This window comes from Amyelois transitella, chromosome 4 (genome assembly GCF_032362555.1).
Source record: "Amyelois transitella isolate CPQ chromosome 4, ilAmyTran1.1, whole genome shotgun sequence".
NCBI lineage: Eukaryota > Metazoa > Arthropoda > Insecta > Lepidoptera > Pyralidae > Amyelois > Amyelois transitella.
The window spans coordinates 4,012,628-4,025,928 of NC_083507.1; positions in this window are offsets into that span (position 1 = coordinate 4,012,628).

A 13,301-nucleotide genomic window follows, 5' to 3' on the forward strand; every position below is an offset into this window, starting at 1 on the left:
TAATACACCTATGTTTCTTTTTATCAAGAAGGCTTATTTTAAAGGCAAAATATATCAAACAAGACAGAAAGCATCTAAATTGTCAACGCCTTTGTCTATAACGAAAGAACAAAAGGATAAATCAATGTTTCCGCTGCAAAATCAAATGCGCCAATAACACTATCTTTATGTTTTACCACAAGATCATTCAAAATAAGAACTAAATGAAGTTTATTCAAGTGAAAAGTAGTGACACTTTATATGTAATAAACTAGGTTTGTTAAAATAACAAAGACGCCTTCCGATTCCTTATTAGAATAAAGATTATTTGTAGACTAAAAAAGAGAGCTATGTGTGGTGGTCTGATTTGCATTAAACGTTGATATGATGAAAAGCATTTCGACAGAAGAGGATTGATAACCATACAAATATGCTACACGCAGTTTAGCGTTTGATTTCATTCGATAAGCTGTGAGTGTTACAGACAGACAAACTGGATTAAATACTGTGTGCTTTCAGCACACGGTATACGGATACTTATAGGGGTATGGGTACGGAAAGAGGTATACTGAATTTGAAATGTCGTGTCACATTTAAAACCCATAACACCTCTTTATTAGAGGGAAGGTAATAAAAGGAAGACAAATGAATTAATTTTGTATTGCAAAAAGAAAGAGACTGTCTCCCTGACACCATAGTTCCGAACCAACAATTTACCTATAATTTTCGCTCCAAGCCAGTGATGCGAAATGACCAAACACCCAATTCATTGTGGAAATAGAATGACGAAGGAAGGCGTCAGACTTTAGGCCGCCCCAGATTCGGGAGGTCGCCGCCCGAACGTGAACTCCGCTCCGTTCGATTGCTGTCGCCCTGACTATATTTTTATCGTGACACATGGCATTTCTACTATTCTTATAATAAAAGGATTATTGAATTTTTTATTCCTTGTGAAAACATGGTTTATGGTAGCGTAACGTATAATTTTGATTTTTAATTGGGATTTACCTACCTTTTCATTTTGTTAGGAAAAGTTTTTCAGTATTCTTGACTGTAACGAACCTAGAAATATGTGTAGTAACTTTTTAACACAGTTAAACAATATTTAATTTCAATATATAGGCTCAATCAAGAGGGTATAGTTTTAAATACGTAGGGCGTAGGGCCACTAGTTTCAAATACGTCAATCAATTTTCTAAGTTGACAACACTAAAATTTAAATTTTATATTATGGTTCTTAGGAAATGTATTGGAGCACCAAAAAAGAAATTTATGGAAATTCTATAGTAAATAATAAACAGTATTGTTAAACTTACGCGAACAGATCAGCAGGCAAAATTTACCATTTACCATCTAAATATAAAATATAAATCAACCCCCCCGCAATCGTTCCGATAAAAATCAATTTTTCTGATAAGAAATTTGAATTATTATATCGATCCGATTTGATTCTTTGTTACTACTACTAGTTGTATAATTGTATATACTTTTTTGGATTCAATCTAAATAAGAAAACATTTCTAAACAAATGAAGAGCCACCCCGTTTGCTATGTTTAGGTAATAAGGAGGTTTTAGTGATTTATTGATACATTATTTTAAATTATCGGCACCGGAAAAAAAATATTCAATATCAGTTAAATATATTTAGTAGTAAGTTGCATGGTGTCATTAGAAGAATGTTGTGTGTGTACATAAACCTTCGAAATAGACAGGCAAAACGTACTATTTTAATTGTAAGTCTCAAGTAAGTTATAAATTAAGCTTGTGCAAATATTAACTTATCAGAAAACTAAGAAAATTATGACCGTAGATATGGGACATGGAAATGGTAAATTAAGTACGTATGGTAGAATAACACGATAAGCAGTTGAAACAATGGTCGGCATATTGAGGTCGCTGCGGACCTTACGGCTTTATGCCTGAGGAAAACATTAACCTAGTATCACGTTTGTGATAACGTTAACTCAAAATCTAATTCGCAAAAGGTTAATTATTTTAATAACAAGATATTGTGCATGAGACTTTTGACATGGCGGCGGTTTGTTTCAAACACTTAAATTCTATCTATTCCATTAAATTTGAAAACCACATTTCAGAATGCAGTCGGGAATACGATATCGATCGAGAGAAGAATACTGATAGATTGAAAGATAATAAAAATATGTTAGTACTTTCATGGGTACAAAGTACCGTAAGTGACCGTTCCTAATCTAACTGACCTATATAATGTGGCCGGTGAAAGACCTCGTAAACTACTGCCGCCAGTGCATTATTCCCGCAACAATAAACTGAGGTGCATCATTTACGCGAATATGATGCCTATTTCACTAGCAATAGATGACAGATCGCGATGCATATTATGAATAGCGAACGCGTCACCAGAGCAGATATAGAATAACTAGCTTCACGGAATAATTTAGTTTACAACATATACAGTTCGACTGCTTTCTGAAATCGATGACATATTCGTGAGATTTTCATCAAATTTATATATTTTGAGTTTTTTTTTTGGTAAACTACGATCAACAGCCTGAAGAAAGTTAATAGTAGAAGAGCAGCACATGAATTTATTTGAGTTATATTACATCTAGTAAGTCCATCCAAGCATTTCCATATAAACACGTCCGTCCCGTCCCTTGCGGGGTAGACAGAGCCAGTAGGCTTGAAAGACTGAGAGGCCACATTCAGCTGCTCGGCCTAATGATAGAATTGAAATTTTAATAATGACCGGTTTCTAGCCCAACGCCTATAAGAAGAATCACAAATTTATAAGCCTATTCCTTAGTCGCCATTTACGACATCCATGGGAAAGAGACTGAGTGATTGTATTCATTTTTCTATTGGCGCCGGTAACCACACGGTACTTGTAAGTACAACTATATATTTTGTGGATTCTGTATATATCAAGATTAAGAATAATAAAAGTTATCCTAAAGATTTCCATGATACTTTGTTTTTGATCAATTAAATTATGATTCTTAATTATGGGGCATTTTCACGTTAAGCACACAACGAGGATCACATCGTAATCCTCTCATCAATTTAGAAGAAAATTCCAAAGTAAGAAAATAAATAACAACGATAATAATAATAAAAGCGAATGCACACTAAATTCTATCTATTGATTAGAATCGACTTTGTATGCAACGATATAGACTCGGAAGCTAACGAATGAAAGGAAAGCTAGAAGATTTCAATTAATAGATACATAATTATTGTTTTCGATTTGATTTGATTTACGTTTGCATCACAATAAGGTGTTGGAATAATAAATCTGAATACAATCATACTAATTGTATAACTATGGGAAAATCTATACTAATATTATAAAGGTGAAGAGTTTGTTTGTTTGAACGCGCTAATCTCAGGAACTACTGGTTCAAATTGAAAAGTTCTTTTTGCGTTAAATAGACCATTTATCGAGGAAGGCTTTAGGCTATATAAAATCACGCTGCAACTATTAAGAAAAAAGAAATAATGGAATATGTGAAAAAAAACGGGGAAACTTATTCATCCTTGAGTGCTTCAATGATGCCCAAAATTACTATACCACGCGGACGAAGTCGCGGGCACAGCTAGTGTGTTTATAAGTTTTCATTCATCTTCTGTTCACACTCCATATATTTGACTATAAAATTTCGCACACAAGTTACGTCTTACGAGGTTTGCGAATATTGGCACTGTCTACCCCGAAAGAGATACAACCATGATGAGTGTGTAAGTTTATTAAAAAAAGAAGCTGTGCCCGCAACTTCGTCCGCGTGGAACAGTTATTTTAGGCATCATTGAAGCGATGAATAATTTTCCCCGTTTTTTTTTTCACATTCTCTATTATTTCTTTGCTCCTTATAGTTGCAGCGTGATGCATAAGGCCTTCCTCGATAAATGGTTCAACGCAAAAATATTTTATTAATTCGAACCAGTAGTTCCTGAGATTAACGCGTTCAAACAAACAAACTCTTCAGCTTTATAATATTCGTATAGATATATTTATCACATTTTTAAGTCTACCGCCAAAGCGCAAGAGCATAAATATGCAAGTGTGATGTAAACATTATTCTACGCCTGAGAAATGCAATTTTTTCACGACCAAGCAAAACTCTCAGCTTATTACTATTTCAAACTTAAGATAATATCAAGTGGTGTAAATCTTCAATATTGAAATTGGAGGAGCTTGTTCAGAATGTTGGAGCTAAGATATTAGCAGTAGGTAGAGCGAGGGCGGGCGCGACCCGTCAATGGGCGGGCGGCTGTTGACACCACTCACAATTTCCATTTATCTTTAGTTTTTCCAATACCGTATTGTTCTGTTAGTCGGTGGCGCCTTAATTCTTTGAGACCTTTATATTTGCTATAAGTAAACAGTAGAAAGGAAAATGCTTTACAATTACATTTTTCAGAGTATTACGATTGACTCTTGAACTTGGATACTGCCCAAAAATTCATAAAACTTATTATTAACGTATTATATATAAATTAGTTAATTATTTATATAATTACAGGAATACATTAAATAACTTTTTTTATTAAGTTCATTATACATGATAGTCCATCTGATTATTAGGTTTATTATACTTTATTTTTGTTTATGTAGATTCAAAATATTTTATATCGTGATTTAAGAATTGATTAGTTTACATTAAAAAATACATGCCCGATAAATATTTCATTTTATTTTTCAATAAATACTATTTTATTTATATCTACAAAATATACAGACCAAAGATATAGTTGATAAGTAAAATTGATACTTGTTACTTACATTTTTATTATCGAGCCACGTTTGTATTTGTTCAGCCTTTTTCCTTCATCTCTGTGAGTCCGGAACGAAGGTAAGACGATTCTGGAGCTGTTGATAAAAACAATGTGGTTATTATTATGACTATGAACTAAAACTATTTATACCTTAATAAATACATAATATCCAGCCTCCTTCCCAGGGAACTTGGAAGGTAACACGGTCCTCCTTGCCAAGATACCAGCCAACCTACTTCTTTCGCTTCGTCAACAATCATCATTCTCTTCATGCAAGCTCAATAGTTTAGGGTACTCTTGACCTGACCTTTTGCCAAGGCGTTCCCGATTTGATCAAGGCACTAATAAGCAGGAAGGTAGGTATCATCCAATCATTTTTAAACTAATCATTTTTAATTGCAGCTTAACTGCAGAAGCATTACATTTCCTGTTGTCGTGGTGGTACCAGTCGAGTGGTTAAGGTAGCAGACTTAAAAAAAGGTCTTACAGTTCATGAGACCGGTAATCTTTTGACGGACAGACTTATTATATAATAGGGTTTGTTGGTATTTATTGGACTATCAATTGGAAACTATACTGTCTATCCGGTTAGGGATAGGTATAAACGTGATTAATGTATATATTATGACCCGGATAGGTACAAAGCTTTCACTCTCCTAAAACTAGGTCTGATTTTAGATATTTTCAAATTTTCAGCATTGTGACATATTGTGATCTTAGTTAACAATGAATAACTATTTCAGTATATAAATAATTTTAAATTTAAAAGACAATTAATACTGCACCTGAAAATCTTAAAACAGTAGGGGTCCTTGCAGCATCCCAAACAAGATCCTTTGATATAACAATCCTTGCTTGTAAGTCACTATCCACTATCATACACATAAACGGTCACAATCCACTGAAAGAGGCTCTCACTAGTCTGAAAAGAAGATCACGTCACTACGATAGTTCATACTACGGACATGGCATGTACCAGGGCAGTAGATAAACATAGGAGGTGTCGGAACAATAGCAGTGCGGCGTGGAACGCAAGCATACGAGCGCACGGCGCGCCGGCAGAGCGGTGACTGACCGACACAGTGCCGCACACACCCTCCACTCACTCCTGCGGGACCCTTCCGCCGGGAACGGGAATAGTCGGACCCGCAACCCGGCCCGACGCTTTCCTCACGCGAACCACACCGCACACATGGAGCTCAACCATTTTCGCAAACTATAATATCTAACAGGTCCTGTAATTCCGTCAAAATTTTACAAATTCGACATTGACATTTTCGAATTTGCAATTTTGAATGTTTAAGCAAAGTAGGTACCTACTACCTAAGTTCAAGACAATTTGCAAAATTGACTTCGACTTCATATACGAGTATTATGCTTTTCATTTCATTACGTGCAACTTTGCGCGTTGAATCACCAACAACCAATCTCATTTTTGGAAGATCCAAGCAAAACAAGGTAGGGCATTGACCTCGTTCACAGAGACAATTACAAATGCTTCCAAATTCTCGCCAATAGGTAGTTACTTGCCAATACTGTGTTGAATGAAAATAGCATACATCTACTGTAGTTTTTCCAAAAAGAAAATAGCACCTGCTTTAATTTGCGCAATATTTAGCTTTCACATTTCAGTATGTGCCATATTTGCAGTTTTAAAAGTACTTCGACGGAGTAATCTTTACAAAAATAATTTTCCGATAATAAAACAGAATCAGCATTTTATAATTCACTTATCAATACTTCTTTTTACATTTCATAAATAATAGATTTTTTATTAATACTCAATACATGTTAAAATTGATTTGATCAAGAGATTGACACACAATAAATTGATTCCATACAGTTTCCCTTCAGTTTCCAGAAAAAGTAGGTAGGAAACTTCCCTGACATTTCTTCAACATTCATCGGAAAATATAAATATTTCTTTTTCGTTCGGTTATTAAGTTCGTAATGTTTATATGTGGACTTGCATTTTAATTGCTTGAAGCATCATAAAAATAACTACAGTTCATATTTATTTCTTCTTTTCTATGATACTTTTTGATTACAATATGTTTTGCCCGAGGATTTTGTGAGATTTTTTAAAAATTAAAAAAAAAATGTTTTTTATATGTAAGTCATAGCTGTTACTTATAACTCTATTTTTTTTATGTGTCTCTAAGATTTTGATTATGGGAATAGATGAAGTTACAAATAATTTTTCTATCACATCCTGAAAAACAAATATGCTATAATTCTCTCAAGACCATTGTTACAAGTTTTGACATGACCGAAGCCTACAAGCAGTGCTTTCACGGTTTATAAAAACACGTATAAGTGCTAGTGTTGGCAGCAATGGTCTCACAGTTAGATAGTGAAAGTGCTCTCCCTGGCTAGACGACCAGCTCCGCCACCGCAGGGCGTAGGACCTTGAAGTTGTAGCAACTGTTATTTTGTTTTGATACAAGCATAGTGCCCATGGCTACGAAGTATTTATTAAACAGCTGATTTATCAAAACATTGCGCCTCTACGGAGGTAGTGTAGGTCCACTCAGGTAGAAAGGGCAGACCGAAGAAGCTCTAGCTTTATGTTACTTAAGACGAAATGCGTGAGGCAATGGACTTTAAACTGAAGATTTAACATACTCAGTTTTAGTTTTAGATCGGGAAAAGTAAGGGTAATGTAGAGAAGCGGAGCTGGGCCTTAGACCAAAGCAGCGGAGGGTGAAACCGAGAATATGTAAAGATGAAAGAGATCATCGTATGAAGTTCAACCTGCATGAATAAAATTTTAATGAACAAGTTTGCCGGTTGACTAGAATTCATTTATGGGATATGTCCGCCATTGCAAGTAATATATTTCTTTTATAACTATGTACTATTTCTTGTACTGTAAATTTCTGTGCAGTAAAGAAATGTACAGACAAAGAAACCACCATGAAAACAGAGAAATGCATATTGCTTTAAAGTTTATGGGTATCATATTTTTAAAAGATTCAAAAACCAGATCAAAGTGTTTTTATACCCTTTGTTTCCAATAAGTTTTGAGTCATTTTATCATCACAATCTTCCACCGAAATCGTAGACCTGCTTCTCTGTCTTTATTTGATAGGTACTGTTATTAAATATCAAGCGTGTGAAGTGTGAAACAAATAATTATCTTTTCGACAAGTCGAATTAACTGTTTATATTATTATTGGACCTACAAATACCAGTCAACTTTTAAATATATCATCACTTAAATTGACGGTCACAATCTGAAGAACATTCCTCCGGAGACCACTTTAGCCAGGCCCGCTGCATTCGTGAACAGAATATTAAATCTAAGTGCGATCAATCCTGTTGTATGACTTTAAATGAATTTTAATTTAAAGTCATAGATTCATGTTTATTCAATTACGTTTCGGTCGATTTCCATTGGTGCAAACCCCGGGAAAATGTTTTCTTAAAAAACCTTTGAAAAAACTTTTTCATAAAATCTTCCACTGTGATACTATGTATCACATATATACACATATATACACATATATACAGTGATCATTATAAAATAAAACAACTGACATAATTATGTTTGCTTCTTATAGATACTTTAAATCATTATTAATTGCTCTTATTGGACAATCTTTTGAGATTGTAACAATCCTAATGCAAACAATCCTATATCAATTCACGGTAAACGGCTGAAACGAGATAAAATCAAGTTCGAATGAGAATTGCATGTGTTTGTATGAGGTCTGTACTACGCAGGAGCGATTACGCAAAACGACTCTGAGGAGCGAGGTCGTTGGCAATGGACGCAGTTCAATGTCACCAAATATATCACCGGGCCTTGTGAGTCGCCCGCGCGATCTTGACACTTGCGGAATATAAACGATTAATTCTGATAAAGGGTGGTAATAAGACACTTCAAATTTGTTTAATAATATATGTATGTTTGCAGTGATTATTGCATTTTGTGCGTGACGAAATAAATTTTGATACTCAATAATATTGGTCGTGTTGTCATTGCACAATTATCGCTGATTGGAAAGGGACGGGGTTATATATAACTTTGTGTAGTTTTAAAAGTCTTATATTTTAATCGCCTTAACTTACTACATGTTGCTTTTTTCGGATCAAAAACCCTTGGACAGACGGAAGTTCAAATTTAGTTTGTGAGAATCGTATTTCTCTTATGCAAATCTCTTAATTAGTATTGCTTTTAAATAAATTGAATAATCTGTTTTTAGGTTTGATACCATTTATAAAGTTACATCGTTTAGTTACATGGTCCATTGATAAAAATGGGATAAACTATACCTAATACTAAAATTCTCTCTCAACTCAAAACTTTCACATTGATATAGACAGGTCTATATCCCATGCGAGGTAGACAGAGCCAACAGTCTGGAAAAGTCTGAATGGCCTCGTCCAGCTGTATGGCTCAATGTTGGAATTGAAAGCCCATCAAGCTACAAGAAGAATCCCAAGTTCGATGGGAAATATATGGAGATTTCTTATTTAAAAGAGCCGAGAACCACACGGCACAAAATTCTTACAGACATGCTTACCTCATAAAAGTGAATTTCGTATTCATACTAAACTATTAGTGCTTCTTCGTTAGACAAAATACGCAGATTGTTTAAACACGCTATACGGCCGCGGTCCTGACCGGGTCGTCGACCGCGCTTTTCGGCAGGCGCCCCGAGTTTCAGCTGTAACGCGATCCTGCCACACACACACACACGACGCACACTGATGCAACTACCGGAAAACCATTGTAACGACAGTGCACTGTATGAGAAGTGCATAGCATTTTATTAACACGCGATGTGGAATAAATCGGCTTAGGTCAATATACGAGTACCTACTACCTACTTGAGATTATTTGTGATTTTACTACTCTTTAAACAACTTTTTTATTACTGAAAGTTTTTAAAATCCTGGAAACCGCTGGGTAGCATGAAATGCAGATTGCATTTATTCATCTGACTGCATATATAAAATCTCTACCATTTATTTTTGGGGACAAAATTCACCCCATTATTGTGACCCCAAACCAATTGATATTCATACTAAAATATTAGCATAAAAGCAGACTTAACTTATGAAAATTATATTAATAATTATAAATAGCGTTTATTACTTATTCTTCAGTTCCTCACACTCAATGGAACGAAAATATTCTGTTATCGTTCTATAATTATAGCGGGGTAAGGACCTCCATTGCTCGAGTCAAGGGTACGTTACTCCCCAAGTTCAAAGGTCGTTGAGGTCATAGAATTTAGACCAGAAACAGGCATGAGATTGGTTTTATTGTCCTCCTTGATGATTAATTGTTTCGGTTAAGGTGTTGGTGATACTGTAATATATCCGGCAACCAAATATTGCTTAGTTTTAAATGATGCTTAATGTTTTAGTCCATTGAGAGCATCATTTCTTTATTATTTTGAGTATATCATCTATCATCATCTTTTATGATCAACTTCATTATTATGAGTAATTAAACAAATGACCAATAAAACGTTTCCTTCGCAGCAAATGTTTTATGTTTTACTTCATTTAGAACCTTGCGGTACATCCTCTAGTCTTACACGAAATAATCCATTCTCATAGAAGGTACGGAACCCCAAGAATCCAAGAATACCTCTTGAATTTATGAAATACATGAATGTATATAATAACCAAAAACGTATTTTTTTTTAATAATTACTATGGTACAATCGCTGAAAACGATGTATTGTAAAGTCTTGTTAACGAAGTGTTAAATTTCACTGAAGTTACTTCTTAAACCTTGGGTGGCCAGATCTAATTAAAACACTTCTTTCGATAGGGCAGGCCTTTGATACTAGCAATAGCACGGTAAAAATAAAATGTCTCCTCGAGCATTAAGAGGTTGTTCACCCAATATTTGGGCGTCCCTCCCTTCAGAATAAAATTTGTCAAAGGATACTACAAACTCTTAGCAATGATTTTACTTGAGAGAGACGCGTCACCTGCCAGATATACGATATCTACACGTTACGAGTATATAGAGTAAACTTAAGTGACAAGTTGTTTTTACTCTTATCCCTGAAACTATCAGCCAGTTGTTGCACAGGATTTTACGGGGATATAGTAAGTAATCTGTTACTTTTTCTTCGCACCTTCATCATTTCAGGTTAAGTGTGGTATTGTAAAACTACTAAACGGTATTTTTTATGAGAAAAAACCCAAAAAATTTAATAAGTATCTGAAAATAACAAACTTAAGTTCACATCAACAGATTTTGCCTATCAGCGATTGTTGCATAATAATGCATCTTACAATGCAAGTAGAAGCCAGCGCAAGCGCAAGCCACGTGCACGCACACAAACCCACCAGATAAGAGCGGTCATTGACCCCTTGGAGAAATGGCGCCTGAAATCTTTCTTAGAAGCAGTCGCTGAAGGTTTGACTGTTTTACAGGAGGTTAATGGGTACTTAATGTCTAAATATCTTTTCTGGCGGATTTCCCATTAAAACGCAGTGCTGGGAAATAAAACTCTAAATTGCAACTTATTTTAAAACATTTTTAGAGGAATGAAATATTTATATCTAAACGTGCTTCCGGTAACACTCAAACGCGATAACATTGTGATGAATTGTATTTTTCTTATAAGTAACTAATAGGAACGACGTGTAGGCATATAGTTTTGTCAAGTACTTATAGGTTTTGAAGCTGATAGTCTAGTTTATAAAATATATTTTAATCACGTTAGACTGTAGGTAGATAATCCTAAGTTGCCAATAATGGATACGTCAACTTCTAACTCCAATAATAAATACAAAATGACAGCAACAGACAATAGTACGTAAGTAGTTATTGTTGGCCTAGGCGCTAGGCGGAACGAAGTGATCTTGAATGGAGTGAAAGTGGCTGCAATACTTCCTGGCAGGAAAGTGAACGCTGCAGCCACCTCTAGCAAATCTAACGATACACATCTCACGTTCAGGAAAGTTCACACACATAGTGCGGAAGTCGTTGGAGACTAATCAAGAGGTTCGATTTTATGTATGTATGACATGAGCCTTCTTCTGTGTGTTCATGTATTACATGAGCCTTCTTCTGTGAATGGACTTAGGAATTTCTGGGATGCCATCGGTACTCATAAGGTTAATAAATTGTATTGTATGTATTTAAAATGTTTATGATGTTGTTATCATAAAGGTCTCCCTTTAACACTTTAACATAATAAACATTAACTCAAATAATAAAATATGTATAGGTAACAGATATATACTACAAAGTCTGAGAAATTTCAAGCTATGTCAAGATCACACGCTTAATTCATCAGTGAGTCATTAAGATCCGATTGCGTCGCTGTCGTCAAATGCGATTGCTGATTTCGAGGATCTATGAATCATGCTGAAGATATTTTATATAATTATTTGTTTATTAAAAAGAAACAATAAATATATCCGTAACGCCTTTAAGCTGGTCTAGTTACGAAGAAATAAAACAGCGTGTACCAGCTGCTTCAATACAATAATTAAGATGAATACCTAGTTTATAAGGCCTTGTGGCCTTACAAACTAGGGCCTTATAAACTAGGTATTCATCTTTTAGGCGATGGGTTAGCAACCTGCCTCTATCTATTATTTCTTTCAGCAGCATGAGGCCCACGAGCCCTATCTAGATTTTGACTCTCTCTAACTCGTATACATTAAACGGTACATGATAGCATAATCAGCTTATTTATTGCAAAAAATTAAGTTACTTAGATGAATTATACCAATTTGTGTGCTATTGCATACTGCGAGAGTATTTACAAACCCTTTGTTACCATCGTTACATGTATTATGTATCAGTTTTATTAATAATTTCCGTATTGAATAGCAAATCCGTACGATACAGTTACGTCAAGACTCCATTCACTGTAGGGGTAACAAAGTAAAAATGTACAGATAAAGCTTTTTACAACATCGCATCGATATTGTAAAAATAAGACGACTACGAGTATCTTATCAATTTAACGTAAGTAATTACCCGCTTTAACTTTATTTTTAAATATGGTTTAAATAAACTCATCAATATCAATTGATGTTGTCCTTACCACAATATAATTTAATTGCTACCGACCTATCTTCACCCTTAAGATACATACACGTCTATCTATATCCCTTGCGGGGAATACAGAGCCACGTTCAGCGGTAAGGCTTAATGATAGAATTGAGATTCACCCTCAACCCAACAAAATTTTACCTGCTTATACTAAACCTAAATGCAATATTTGTATTTATTGCCAAGAGTTATTCAAATAAGTCAGCATATGCCACAAGCTTCGCTTCTTTACTGTCCACATTTTCTCAAGGTGTTTACGATCCGCATCCGACTCAACGATTTTACATTTTGCGGGATCAGCGGTGAAGTTGCTTGATTGATAGATGGTAATGTATGGGCTTAAATATTGAGATAGATTCAGCAGCGCGTACGAATGAGGGAATATTTTAGATGATGGATGTTGGCTAGGGGCGTTCACCCTTGCTGGGTCTTCGACCGGCCGAGTTTTAGACAGCTGATCGGGCCCACGCATGTGATGGTGTGGTGCGCCTCCCGTGTCCGAATGACTAACAAATAGCTTCCCGG